At 39.2% G+C, this 14,167-nt stretch overlaps 1 long non-coding RNA gene across 1 annotated transcript; it reads left to right on the forward strand.

Moving 5' to 3' along the window:
* The first annotated feature begins 8,112 nt into the window (after positions 1-8,112).
* Positions 8,113-12,709, forward strand: LOC118170225. The gene is made up of 2 exons (XR_004752580.1): positions 8,113-8,435; positions 10,892-12,709. It is a non-coding gene; the product is annotated as an uncharacterized LOC118170225 (long non-coding RNA).
* Positions 12,710-14,167: the final 1,458 nt, after the last annotated feature.

The following is a 14,167-nucleotide window of genomic DNA, read 5'->3' on the forward strand; positions in this document are numbered from 1 at the left end:
GTGGCATCCGGGTTGTGGGCACAGTGGAGTGGCAGTGGCAGCACTGTGCCTTGAAAGCCACAGCTTACAAGTCAAGAAGGTGATATACATAATGCTGTAGTCCCCACCAGCTATATAAAAAGGCTGCCTTATAATAGGGAAAAAAACAACTTGTCTCCCTTCTCCGAAGGTTAAGTCCTGAGCCACCATCCTTCAGCTATCAGCAATGGCAGACAACAATGGGGAGAGGGGCATCAGCTTTCTGCCTATTCACTTTCAGAGATTTTTAAAAATTATTTTATTTTGCTAGAACTCACACTAAAAAACTCTCTCCTTTGTTGCTGCTGATGTGGAATGGCCTCCAGCATCCTGCAGTGACCTATGTGTGATACAGCTTCGATCCACAACACATCTCCTATCTCACTTCAGTTCCTCTCCCTTTTCTTTTAAACAGCAAGTCAATAATCACCACTCCTGGAAGGATTTTCTTTTATCTGTATACTGAAAGTAGGCTTTTGACCAGGGTCTTCCAGTGTGAAAGACTGAAAATGGGGACAGGATGTTGGAGCTTTTCTCCTCCTTTCCAAGAGCTGCCGGGCTGGCACTGCCCAATGCTCTGCTGTACGCTGGGTTGGAGGTGCGTGTGTCTTCCTGGATCTGCGCGTCTGAATGCAAGGCTGTGAAGGACACTCACCTTCCTGAAGCAGACTGCTAGGAAGAAACCCAGCTACTAATAACTTTTTTTTCTGATCTTCCTGCTATGCTTATATATTTTATCATTCATTTCTGAACATTATCTATGTAGTCGGTACCTCCATTACAGTTTCAGAAGGAGTTGTAAGATGCACCAGCATGAAACCTCATTTGAATCCCTGCCGATTATCCACGTGTACTGCTTCTAAAGACACCACTGCTGTCTTTTAATATATCATAAAACTGCATTTAGATTAAAAGAGAGATTTAAATTTTGTGCTAAACACCTTTGGAGGTGTTTTAATCAGTGTTTTAAACACAGATTCAGCAAGTACTGGAAACACCACCATTCCTAAACAGCATGTAAAGAGAACTGGGGGACACCTTTATGTGTGTGTGTGAGTCTGAGTGTGTGTAAAATCATGCTATGCAGATTTGGGGCAGCTTTCTCTTTCTTCTGCATGGACCCAGAAACACCTTGCTATCCTGTTGGTCATCTTTGAGTGCTGCACTTAGTAACTGAGTGCAAGTCTGTGCTACGGGGAGAGCTAGTAGCAAGCTGGGGCACAGTTTGCACTCACAGATGTCAGAATGCCTTCTGAGGATGGACGATTTTTATTTCCCAGAGCTCTTGTTCCCCACGTTTGCACAAGAGCAAGAGAACACCCAAAACATGAAACCCCCGACTTTTGAAGGATTTAGGTTTATTAGTACAGTGCTAAGATTGTGAGGCCATTTCCATTTCATGTAAATATTAACCCTGACAGAAAATGGAAACATTTATTCCTATGGTTTTGCCTTCTAGTCATTACTGAAGTGGCTCATTAAATGATCAAGTTACGAGATCATGCCTGTAACCTTTTGCGGTTTCATTTGCAGTCCAACAGATTTACATGCTGCAAAACCGGGAAATTCATGTTCCAGACTATATTTGGCTGTATTTAACCATTTTCATCTTCTTCCCACTCAGATCAGCTGGCTTAAGCTGCTATCTGGTTTGGCTTCACATCCTGCTTTGCCCAACAGAGAAAGAAGGGCCCTGCCACTTCTGTGAACAAAGTAAATGTCAAGTAAAGGGAGAAAAATGAGTGAATAACTATTTGCATAAGTACAGAAGAGAAAATCTTGAGCAATTTTCTTACGGCATTTCTTTGCTCTTGAGATGAATTTTAAATAACAGGAAGTCATTCCTGCCTGGGCTTTACATAAATGATGATTTATATCTTTTTGCCTCAAGTCAATTCCTGTGATATATAGATGAATATGTATCAATATTTGTGCAGATATATGCACAATAGATGATTCATGGCTTATTTATTAAAAATGGATTCTTGGTGTAACCATTTTCTAAAAGTTGTCTTGTCCCCCCATTCATCTCCTGCTCCTTCATCCAGCTCTTTCCCTCTTAACAAGCTATTTTATTAAAAGAAAATATATTAGGGAATGTTCTGGAGATTTTTGTTAAATAGTTAAGGGGCAGTAATAGATTAAGCTGTTTTTATGCCTTTCGATGTCAGTGTATGAACACAATTCTGTAGACTAAGTCAGTTCTAAAGGAAGCAACAAGTCTGGCAGGGGATTTAAACTTGCAAATGACTTGCACAAATAAATCAGTCCCAGTAAAACATAGCTACACTGTCCTCAGGAATATACCAAGTCCTGAATGCAGGTTTACTGAAGATCTGAACCCTTTCCTTCACCTAGATGGTTTGTGGGAAAGAAGAGTGAATAAAATTAAGCTTTACACTAAGTGTTTTTCAGTTAAGGATCCAATTAAGACTAGAATTGGAAGAGCATCTGACTGCTTCATACCTATTGTGGTAGGTATAACTATTTACGTTAAGATCTGCTTCTTCTTCCTCATCTTTATATTGGAAGATTTAGGAGATACTCAGGTGGGGGTGGAACTAAGCAGCTCTGGGAGCTGAATTCGGTGGTGCTGTGCTCTTTGCCATATACCACTCCGCTTAATGACTGCTGACTGGTGCCTGGCCACAGCTGGCGAGGTGGCTTTTTGTCCTTCAGCAGTGTTTCAGGCATCACAAGGGGACTTTTGGATCAATAAGAAGCCACCATATCCAAAATAAGGCATTTAACTGTCAGCAGCATCTGTACTTCATACCCAACAGCACTGGCTAGAAAGCTGGATTATTATTATTTTTTCTAATTGCAGGAGACAAGAACCAAATCAGATAGGGAAGATACAGACTACATGATATGAAGGCTGGATTTATCCATTAATGTTTAACTGCCTGATTTTAAAACTGTGCTATATAGTGTACAGTTTCATGGGGAAAAAAATAAAAATAATAAAAAAAAATGGAAATCTAACTAAACTCTCTCTTCATTTCAAAAAACAAATGCTTATTTTAAACTGTTAAATAGAACTTGAGTCCCTGGAAATAATTTGGTTGCCTTCTGCTCTGCTTTTTCTATTTCTTAGCTTGACATTTTACATTTGACATAGTCAGTGCACAAATAAGTTGCACATGTTTACTCATTTTATCCTGTGAACACAGTGACACAGCTGATAGAAAAGCATTCTGGTATTGACATGAAATTAGCTCTCCGAGCATTTCATTTCTCTAGGAAGCTGAATCAAGTAATCCAATTAACAGCACACTCTCAAACTCTGTACCAGGCACCAACAACACTGATCAGTGGGGGACAAAAAGAGGACTGTGCCTGTGTATTTCTTGCACCACAGTTAAACATTTCCTGGAGTAAGATGATGCAAATAGCATAGCTGGTATTGGCTGCAAGAGTCCTGGACCTGTATCTCAGGCATCAGAGTGATTCTCATCATAAAAATAAATGCAAAGATAAATTGTGTATTCATGTGACAAATGCCACAAGAGCATGAATCTTGTTAGAAGAAATTGTTGGGGACCTAGCTTTTGTTCATCAGTAGGAGGACAGGAAAGCAAACATGCTTATGACACATTGCACCTATTGCTGCTTACCACTTCAACAAGTTTGTGCTGCTGGACTGTGTGCATCTGCTGTTACCCTTTACTGGGATACACAACCAGTCTGGGCTTCACAACAGTGTTTCACAAGAACCTTGTAGGAATCAATGGATGTATTTAAAATTCTCTATATACAAGGAGCACAGTATTCAATTCTAGAGGTAAATATGGAAGAAGGATAATCAGCAACTCCCATCTTTGGTGGTTGTATTTTATGACATTGTTCTTGATGCCCTTGTATCTTCGTGGCTCCCTGTATTCTTTAAAATTAGGTACACACACATTTTGCCATCATTTAATTGAGTAACGAAAATCATAGACTGACTTTGATCAAAGAATAATAACATTCCAAAGGTTCCTCAAGTAGGCAGTGATTTTTCACATTAACGCATAACTTAAACAGAAGAGGTTAAAAACCCCTAAAGTTTTTGTGTACAAGAAGCTGGACATTGTACAAACACTGTCTTCTATTCATCTTCTGAAACTGGAATGCTTATTGCTATTTTCAAGATGCTTAGGAAAATCTGCATTCACCAAATCACATTTTCTATTAGGAATGTTTTAGTTTATTTGAAAATAAACCTAAGGACAGTTGATGAGGTGTGTACATGCTACTTCAGAAAATGAAAAATGAGTCTTTAAAAATATTAGTATGTTAGTTTTTCATTCAATGCTGTTTTTGGACCAGTTTACATTCTGTTTTCTGTTTTCCTTCTCTTTTACAGGGGTATTTACAGAAGTTCCCATATTCAGTTTCTGTATACAATTAAAAGTGTACAGTTAAGTGATAACTTTAACATTCAGCATTTACTTCTCTGTCTTGTGTGATACACATAAAAGAGTCAGCTTCCCATGTTCATTAATTCTGACTACCCAATCATTTCCAACTGTTAATTAACTAGTGCGATCGAATAATTTCTGTAACATTATTTTAAGGCATTGATCAGCGTAATTTTGAACTCAGAAGTCATATCCAGTTCTACAGCAACCTCTTAGATGAATGCCGAAGTAATTGGCTTCCTCAGAGATAATCCCTGTAATCACATACATCAATAACAACATCATGAGTCCCTGTCAACAAGAACAGAAGACAATCAGCCAAGTTGGCTAACTGCTAGACTGAGATAGTAAAATAAATACCATCATGCAAATTGAAAGGGAAAGGTCCTCCTGAAATAGGTTTCTAGAAGGCAAAACTTTCTTAAGGAAAAATTGAAGCCTCAGAGATTGACTCAACTGCTCATACTGGTCTTGTAGCTATTTCTTACTTCAGGGCAACCTCCTACATAGCTGCGAGCAGCAATGCTCTACGAGGTGGTGAACTCTCACCAAGAGATGGGATATTCTGTCAGCCTGAGGAAAGAAGTACAGATAAGAAAGGCTACAGAGAAGTGTCCTGGGCTCTGCTCAGGGATCTTGGGCTGTCCATCAGATGGTGTCTGAAGCCAGCAGGCTTGTTTTAGGAGTAGTCATTGAGAGGAGCCTGGCATTCAGTTTTCAAAGGGCCTGGAGAAGGTGTTTTGTGTGACTTACAAAGCTTATTACTTCAGACGACAATCAGGTCATGAAGTTTTAGTTTCTTTTCTTTTAAAGATAACAGAGGAAGAGCTAAAATATACTATAAACTGAAGTAAAGACCTTGTTTCCAGATTCCTCATAAGACAGGTATTGCTGTTACGCATGGGGTAGAATGTGCTTTCGTTTATCTCATAAAATGAGCCTTCAGTGATGAACCAATATATGTGTTGAAAATACTGCATTTAGTTCGGTAAAGCTGGATGCAGCGATACCAGAAATATCAACTACTGAAGGCTGTTAAAGAGATTCTTCATTGAAACTGGCAGTCACATTGGGAACCAGCTGTTGGCTGTAGGTAGATCATTTTGAAGTAGTTTAAAAAATCTAAAGGATAATTCTAAGTTTCTATAGCAAAAGCCAGGATAATTCCCTGAGTAGTCTCACCAAGAAAATTGCACAGGTTCTTAACACGGTACTACCAGATGTGATACAGTTTTTGTCTGTGACCTGTTGTACTTGAGAATTAAAGGAAGTGAAATGAATTCTGATCATGGGTATTGCAATTGGTACACAGTATGTGAAACTATAAAAAAAAAAAAGGAAAAAAAGAGAAGAATAAGTTCAGTTGCAGTCTCGGGAAATAGTAAAACCTCACTGGTTTACATCTGCCTATAAAGGTGCTTTATTCCAGCTGTCCATTGTAATGGTAAAATACAGTCTATGTGATCATAGGCAAGTTCTCCCTGTGTGTTGACCAAATCCCTCTGAGTCTCTACTTTATAGATACAATTGTATTTATCTAAAATAAAGGTTGTTCAGAGCCTTTGAGGTTTTTGTATGAAACTCACGGTTGTATAAAACCAAAATGTTATTATGCAATCTAAAAATAAAACCTAGCATACCAAGTCCCTGGGTATTGTTAGAAGAGAGAACTTTACCCCGGTGGATGGCATAGAGATGATGTGAATACAGCTTAGCTGGTAGAGTACACAAGCTACTGACTTCATGGTTTGAGCAGAATTTAACCCATTAAAGTGCCAACTTCTATTCCAATCGGTTTAAAATGAAAAGCTGAAGTTGCTCTCCACTTTGAGGTAAGCTAATGGTTACAGTATTGAGTGTCTTAGGTAACAGCCGTTCACTTTGTCAAGTAAGAATAGGGTATCCCTAATTTTGCATGAAGCCCATTCCTCAGGTTTTGGCTCAATAGTTAAAAACAGAGGACTCAACAAATACCATGGTAGAAGATAAACAGCGCAACTATATTCTTCTGATAGCTATTTACCACACTGGATGTGCAGACATCACTGGTTTTGCACAAGAGATTTGAACAGAACTGTAACTACTTCTATTATATTGTCATGCCAAGAAGCAGGGTTGGATTGTACAAGTGCTTCAGAACTAATATCATTAGAAATATCAATAGGAAAAATCAATAGCAGTTACTGATGTCAGAAGGAGACTAAATAGAGAAGATACAAAAAATATGTTATGAATTTGATTTTCTAGTTAGGAATTTTGAGCAGTTTTTTTTTTTTTTTTTTCCTTATATATGATATTATACTTACGGATATAGATGCAACACAGAGCTGCAATAAATACACGTTGTTCACACCTCGAATATTTTCCACTTTGTAGTACAGTAGCCTGAAGGCCCTGGCAGACACTCTGTACCTGCTTGTTTATTCTTCTTCACACTTCTGAAGAATCAGCTTTACTAATGCAAGTACTAAAGGTTATTCTTTTTCCTGAAATAACACTTTAACTAGCCTCATAACCTTCCCTTTACCCCCATTTCATTCATTCCAGCTCTCAGTGACTTCCTCCCTACCACATATGGAAATAAAATAGTGTAACCAGCCGGCACAAGTGAATGGAGTTACAGTTGTCTTTTGCATGCTTTAGCAGATGCATAGATAGGAGTGCTTCCTGAAGGCCAAGGTTTCTCAAAATGCTACACATGATGACAAGCCTAGAGAGACAGACAAGCGCCCTTGGTAGTAGACGGTGCTCAGGCTGAGGACTTGCTGGCTGTTATGGTGTTGGCTGCAGAATTCCCTCTGTGCCAAAACCAAGGACCCCAAGAGGCTCTCCAGGATCAAGAGCTGCTTTTTTCAAGAGCATCTGAAGAGTGTCCTAGCAATGCTCCAACCCGCAATAATTAACCCCCCTCCCAACACTCCCACACTAACTGTGAATTATACAGCACGAGAGGTGAGTGTATTACTTCAGGGACGGGAATTTTGCCTGCTCCTCTTATTTGGACACAAGAACATAAAAATACTAGTGGACATCATTACATAATGCCTACATCTGCCTCAGTAAGTCCCTAAAGCAAAAGGCTGTTTATTCTTGTTCTGTTCCAGGATCAATTCCAGCGCATAAGATTGTCCTTGTTGCACAAAAACGAAAGCATCCATTTTAAAGTACTTTAATGGCTTTCAAGGAATGAAAACAAATGAGCTATATATTAGCTACATATTTTTTATTTTTTTATTTTTATTTTTTATTAAGGTGTCAGGAGCAGAAGAGCTTCTTTTACTCCAGAAGGAAATAGCCTTAGATAATCATTAAAAAAGTGCCAGTCTCACAGTGGGGGCTGCGTTTACTGCCTACTCTGATTTACTGTGAGACAGATAAGTCAGGGCAAGTAGCAGGGATTTTTAAAGCTGACTTCTCTTTTTGGCTGAACACCTATAAACTGTCGCTACCCTGTTCTCCCACCCCAAGCCTGTGAGAGGAAGGAAGTGGGGGCTAAGCCCTTCACAGAGAACACTTAGAGTCTCTGTTATGGCCCCACGTCTGCTCCCAGCCTCATGCTTACCTGTAGCTCCCCTCCAAGCACAGCTCCGGCAGGGTGCATGTGAGTTAGGATGGCAGTGGTTCCTCTCACTGAGGCAAGTATCTTTCCATTTCATCGCAGATTTTAATAAAGAACTTGGGGAACTGACATGCAGAGTGGATGTATGTGAATGAAATTGATCAACAAATCTACATATGGATCAACAGATGCTAGCATGTGACTCCTATTGCAGTCTTGCACTCACCTGGCAGTTTCTCTCTGAGTAGGACTACCTTTACCTACAGCTGAAGACCCCACCTTTGCAACTCATTGTTGTCAGTTTAAAAAAAGAAGTATAATGAATATAAAGTTTCAGCCACTTACAGCACAAACTTACAATACTTTGTTATTGTTATTTTATCCCAGGACTGCAATTTCAGTCTAACACAGGCAAGAAGCATTACACTACAACCAAGAGAAGAAAGAAATGACCGGTAAGTACTTCCAGCGCTCCCTTTCCACTTTTACCCCCAGCTTTATTCCTCTCAAAGACAGTTTTAAAAACCAGTTATTAGTTTTAAGCTAAAATGTTTTGGATATGGGTGAGGATAATGGTTACCCTGCACGGAGTATTCCTTCAGAAACCACACGGGTTAGACGCCGTTAGAAGCACACCATTTTCCTGCCCCTTTCCTCAAGATCTTCTCCTCAAAACTATTTTAGGAGCACTCTGCCACTTACTGATTCAAAACATGTTTTACAGACCTCTTGGTCAAGTTTTTGGAAGTGTGATAGCATTTGCAAGAGCAGCTGAGAAGTCTTCTTTGCCCCCACCATTAAGATAAAAGTGTCAGACTGCAGTGAGATACAGGGTCGGATGTTTCCCATCGTTCCCACAAGCAGTGGACAGCCCGTGTGAAACACCATCCTGCTTTCCAGCACCAGTCTCAGTCTTTAAAGCCTTTTCACGAAGAATTAATTCAAGCTGACAGAACTGTAATAGCAGACTGTTTAAAACTTATTTCAGGTTATTTGCCCTGCCAGGTGGTCGGCAGTTATTTATATGCAGATGTAGAAGATCATTGCTCTGTAGGTTTAATGAAATCCTGTTTATTTTACTCAATCCTAAATCAAATGAATCAGTTTTTTTTTTTTTTTTTTTTTACCTTTTCAACTTGAGATAAAGATGACCTAAATCTGAAGGGAGTAAGTACTGCAAAATGTAGTCCAACTAGGATAATTCACTAAAACAGTTAAGAAATTGCTTGTTTTAAAGATGTAGTTTAAATAAATACTAATCTTATTTTTAAAAAACTTGCTTATTTAGACAGGTGTTTTGCTAGAAGTCTCACATTTGTACATAAGTAAGATATAGTATCCTCAAAATTTAATATAAAAATAGTTAAACACTTTGGGAGAATAAATTAGGAATTACTGTGCAGTATAATAAAAGTAGTCTTCATTTGCATGTGCTAATTAATTTCTACTTTATCCCATCAGCATTTGGGAGTAGTGGCCTTATTAGCTGGAATGAATTTGCTTATAGTCTGAAACTAAACACTGAACAAACTCAGTGAAGGTCACCCTTTTTCCTTTCAATTATCAAGGTTAATTATAAAATTAATTAGGTCAATTTGTAACTTTGATTAGGAGAATTTACCTTCTTTTGGCTTTGACATAGAATCTGGATCTGCAATGAAAGATTTTGCCTTCTGTACTCACTTCAGTAGTTTTGCAATGTCCTTATATACATTTCCAGGTTTTGACTGCCCAAATGACACCAGATAACTGAACTCACATTGGAGCCTGGATGTATGTTTTGTCTTGTCATTATCCTTTTCTTGCTGTAATTCAGTAACAAAATTTGTCTTTATAAAATAGATTAACAATTTCAGTGGAGACATTAAAAGTTGAATTGTTTGTGTCCTTTTCATACACCCGTCAGGTATAACCTAGAGCATCTGCATCAGTAATTGGCAGAACATTACCTTTATTTTGGGTTATCTTCAACAGTTTCACTTTTTCCTATAGTCGTCCTAAATATTCTTTCTAAGCTTTTATAAATGAAATGAGGAATAGATGGGGACATGTATTTTGCTTATATTTTCTGCCTCAGTATAGCACATACTCAAAATATTGCTAAGGCTTGATCCCAAACAGCGTTAGGACCCCAGCATCATTGACACAGGCACCCTAAGCAAAGACATTCTCCTCAAGAACATGAGGTTTAAATAAACGCAGGTTAATTGGCAAATACAAAAAGGGCTGGAGAATAATTTATTATCCCATTTACTGGTGGGTAACAGAAATGGTAACCAATTTGCCCTCTGGGACAAATTTGCACCTGGATCAAGAACTTAATCTTAGTCTGAAATTCACTGCTTTAACGAGAAGAAAATCTTATTTCAGTTGTAATATGACCCTTCCCTGATTAAAAGGAACACAGAAACCATTAGCAGTTGACTTCTATAACCTTCTGCCCTTTGGCAATTAACAGAGGGACTAATTCTGCAAGGTAGAGCAGGCTGAGTGGCAGTAAACATTTCTTTTTCCTTTCATGGCCACTGAGTTTGAGGCCTTGGCAATACTGAAAAAACTCTGAAGTATTGTGCCTGTTTAAAAGTGAGAAAAGCAAACGTCAGGACGAGTACCACAGATTGGTAGTGGTTTGCCTCTACATCATAAATGGTAATTAAGCGGTTGGACTCCACTGGGTCCCTGCGAAGTGTGAAGGCCTCCTGAAGTGACAGCTTTGAAAGGAAATTTCTGCTTGGGCTCCATCTACTCTGATGATCCCACTCAATTTCTCTGCTAACACTGTATTTTCATTTCGTGACTGTTTCAGACATTCCTTGACTTCTCCATATTTTCAAAACATTTAAAATTTTCTCTAACAGCAACGTATCAACTGGGCAGGAGCTAATCCTAATTATCTCCCTCTTCTGCACAGATTCAGTCTTCAGGGCCTGCCTGATGCTCTACTGCAGCCACCACCATCTCCCAAAAAGGGGTGCATGACGCTTTGATGCTGTACGCACACACCGCTTAGCTGGACCTTTTATGAGCCTGATTTAGCCCCCAAAACAGGAAACTAGATCAGAAAAAAGAAATGGACTCTTCTCCTAGAACAACTGGGAGTACCTTACCCTCCTGCAACCTGACTCATTTTCTACAAATGCCCTGTCAACCTGTACCTTAGAGAATAGCTTCTTATTTGATCTATCTTATACCATATAGGAGCACAATGAGTTTTTGTGTGTGTTGTTGTTTGATTTGTGATTTTTTTTTCAATTTAGCCTGACTGACAGCCAGCTAGTATGCTCATCAACCTCAATGAACTTGGTGTGTCTATATGAAGATCCATTTGACAGCAGCCCTGAACCCTTTCAGTGTAACAAAAGTCACCTAAATATTTAAAATTCTCCCTTAAGCAGGACAGTCTAGAAGGCACCAACATCTCTTCTGGACTATTTGCTTAATTGAAGATAGATCTAACTAGGTATAGCTGTTTCCCTTACCTTGAGCTTATCAGGGATAGAGACCTTCAGTTAGCCTTAATTCTCCACCAGCAGTTTTCTCTTTTAAAATACAAGGTTTACATAAAAAATCCCACAATAACAAAAAATAAAGGTTTAAATGGAGCTCTTACTCTTTTCTTTATTCATCAGCTTTTGCCATATGCAAAGCTGTTTTTTTTAAGGGATCATGAAAGTCTTCCCCACTGAAATTATTGTATCCTAAGCAGTCTTTAGCTATTGAACAGTCTGCTTTTCCTCCATCTGCTAGCATGCTCCTCCTCCTTATTTGCTGTTTTCATATCATCAGTCTATGTTTGCACTCCTCCTGTGCCTTCCTGGGGTTTTTCAACTGTCTTGTCTTCAGCACACAAAAATCCAGTGGCATCCTCCTTGACTATCAGAAACCATACACACTATTTCCTTTCAATACTAGAAACAGGAATGAAATCAAATTCAAACACTTGTTACTTAACTAAGAAGAAGACCAAACAAGTATCTCCATAAGTATGCCCTGTCCTTTCACTGCCGGTAACTATGGGTGGCAATGAAAAATAGAGCAAGTTGTTTTCTTTTCTTTGGTGAGCAATAGTCAAAAATGTCATGACCAAGAAAATAAAGAAAACTGACAGGTTTGCTTGAAGTTTCATCCGGGCGTCTCACATCTACCTGTCTTAGTGTCTAGGTGGCTACAGCCTGTATTATCTGTGCCTAGAAAGCTCAAGCAATCGGCAGGTGTCACCTGAAGAATTCCAGCTGAGGAGGCTACGTGCCACTTTGGTCCTAATTGTTCTGCTGACCTATTTGCTTTTACTTGTGGAGATTAGGGTATGCCAGCACACCATGTAATTGTAGGACTCCGTCTGCACAGTACAAGTTGCAGAAAATAAGCTTACATTTTCTTTTAATAAGTGAAACTTATTTAAGCATGTACACTCCCAGCTTGTCAGCTCCCTGCTGCTGTGGCTTAGCTTTTGTGCCTTACCTTGTCCTTAGACGAGTCCTGAAGGTCACTTTTCTACACAGCAAGCACATATTCAAAGTGTTCCTTAGCAGGATGGGAACCCTTCTGCTAAATTGCTGTGTAGCCCTTAAAAACATAGCTAGTGGTGATCGCATAACAATATCAATCATTGCTTCATCCTCACAGTCAGTATTTAGATAGAGTTTTGAGGCTGGGAAATATTCTTGCCGTGTTCAAAATGCTTCTGAATGGAGTAAGCAAAGCGCTTCCAAAAGCACTCTAAAAAAAACCACAAAAATGAGCATTTAATGATATTTATGGAATTCCATCGGTTATGTTGCATTTTACCCATCCAGAGATGTAGACAGTCATGACTGCAGTGATCTGGCTATGGACCAAATGTGTGCATACTGACAAGAGAAGGGGAGCCTCCAGCATCGGTTGGCAGTGACTGAAACTGGGAACAGATTGGGATTTGACTGGGAGCGACGATAAAACAGGTGCCTTTGTTTAGCCAGGACTGGGCACCAGAATATGCCTCATTCTGCAAATGTGATTGAAGTAATGTTATTCTGTGTGACCAACAGTACGTTGGACAAGTCTGTGAGTAGACACATTGAGTAGAAAACTCCCAATCAAAGCATGTTTTTTACTCCCCTGTAACTAAAGCCTTTGTTCTATAGTTTGTTAACTAACTGTGCTTACAGAAAGGTACTTTTAAAGGGAAGGCCACCAAAAATTACAATACTGAAGCTTGAGTGCAATTTTTTATGCAACTCAAGGTAATTTTGCAAATGGACACTGCCATCTCACTGAAAATGTAATCACCACATTCATGGGGTTGATAGCTTGAGCCAAGCTAACATCTCTGTTAAGGCTTTCATTTTAGGATGCTGCAGCTTAGAATGCAAGAACAGCAGAACTCAGCACAGTAACTTTGTCAATTATTACAATATTTACTGCGTTTCATACAAACAAGATGGATTTATATTGGCTGCAAGGGGCCCGAAGGAATTGCCTATTGAATTTCTTTTTCCCCTGATGCAAATTCTGGATTCAAGGTAGCAGATGGAAGGAGCTCTACTACCCTATTCTCCTGTGTTCACTTTTTAGGCAGCTTGAAGCTCGAGTTTGCTTCAGGGTACCAAGGAGCTGGTAGTAGACACTGAACTAGAACATCAGCCTCCCATAAATTCAGCCAGACACTTCCTCTTTTGCAGGACATCGCTGGGGAAATGATTGTCCATGAGCTCATGAGCAGCAATGCAGATTTCCCCCACTCAGTGAATATTCTTTGTTCTTCTGAATAATTATTTTAAAGTCAAAAGTTAATAAGGAACTTTACAGTGTTTTCTCTAAATTATCATGTCTTAAAACCTGTAAGAATTTTTCTCCATATGAGATACATTGCAAAAATACAGACATTTGCATGACATTCAATGTCCTTTTTACTATCTCTTGGCTGGCTGCCTTTAGCTGCTTTTCTTTATGACTGCTAGAAGCTTCAGTCCTTTTATCACTTCACTCCCAACCTAAGGACATTTTTTTTTTTTCAGCTCAGAGTAACGGTGTGAAAACAGCTTTCCATCTACTTTTATCAAAAGAGTGAGCCCTGCATCTCCCCAAGGCTGGGGCAACGGCACATCAGCAGCACCAGCTCTCTTCCTGGCTCAGAAGCTGCGCCTACCACTCATGCTCTCATCCTCCAACTCACAGTAAAAGGCAGACTGTAGAAAATACCTCTAAT

The sequence above is a fragment of the Oxyura jamaicensis genome, chromosome 7, assembly GCF_011077185.1.
Source record: "Oxyura jamaicensis isolate SHBP4307 breed ruddy duck chromosome 7, BPBGC_Ojam_1.0, whole genome shotgun sequence".
Classification (NCBI taxonomy): Eukaryota; Metazoa; Chordata; class Aves; order Anseriformes; family Anatidae; genus Oxyura; species Oxyura jamaicensis.